This window comes from Felis catus, chromosome C1 (assembly GCF_018350175.1).
Source record: "Felis catus isolate Fca126 chromosome C1, F.catus_Fca126_mat1.0, whole genome shotgun sequence".
In the NCBI taxonomy this organism is placed as follows: Eukaryota; Metazoa; Chordata; class Mammalia; order Carnivora; family Felidae; genus Felis; species Felis catus.
Genome location: NC_058375.1, coordinates 88,443,706 through 88,444,714, shown reverse-complemented (window position 1 = coordinate 88,444,714; position 1,009 = coordinate 88,443,706).

Genomic DNA, 1,009 nt, shown 5'->3' with positions numbered 1-1,009 from the left:
AGCCCCCAAATATATAAAACAATTACTCATAAACATAAGCAACCTTATTGATAAGAATGTGGTAATTGCAGGGGACTTTAACACCCCACTTACAGAAATGGACAGATCATCTAGACACACGGTCAATAAAGAAACAAGGGCCCTGAATGAGACATTGGATCAGATGGACTTGACAGATATATTTAGAACGCTGCATCCCAAAGCAATAGAATATACTTTCTTCTCGAGTGCACATGGAACATTCTCCAAGATAGATCATATACTGGGTCACAAAACAGCCCTTCATAAGTTTACAAGAATTGAAATTATACCATGCATACTTTCAGACCACAATGCTATGAAGCTTGAAATCAACCACAGGAAAAAGTCTGGAAAACCTCCAAAGGCATGGAGGTTAAAGAACACCCTACTAACGAATGAGTGGGTCAACCAGGCAATTAGAGAAGAAATTAAAAAATATATGGAAACAAACGAAAATGAAAATACAACAATCCAAACGCTTTGGGACGCAGCGAAGGCAGTCCTGAGAGGAAAATACATTGCAATCCAGGCCTATCTCAAGAAACAAGAAAAATCCCAAATACAAAACCTAACAGCACACCTAAAGGAACTAGAAGCAGAACAGCAAAGGCAGCCTAAACCCAGCAGAAGAAGAGAAATAATAAAGATCAGAGCAGAAATAAACAATATAGAATCAAAAAAAACTGTCGAGCAGATCAACGAAACCAAGAGTTGGTTTTTTGAAAAAATAAACAAAATTGACAAACCTCTAGCCAGGCTTCTCAAAAAGAAAAGGGAGATGACCCAAATAGATAAAATCATGAATGAAAATGGAATGATTACCACCAATCCCTCAGAGATACAAACAATTATCAGGGAATACTATGAAAAATTATATGCCAACAAATTGGACAACCTGGAAGAAATGGACAAATTCCTGAACACCCACACTCTTCCAAAACTCAATCAGGAGGAAATAGAAAGCTTGAACAGACCCATAACCAGCGAA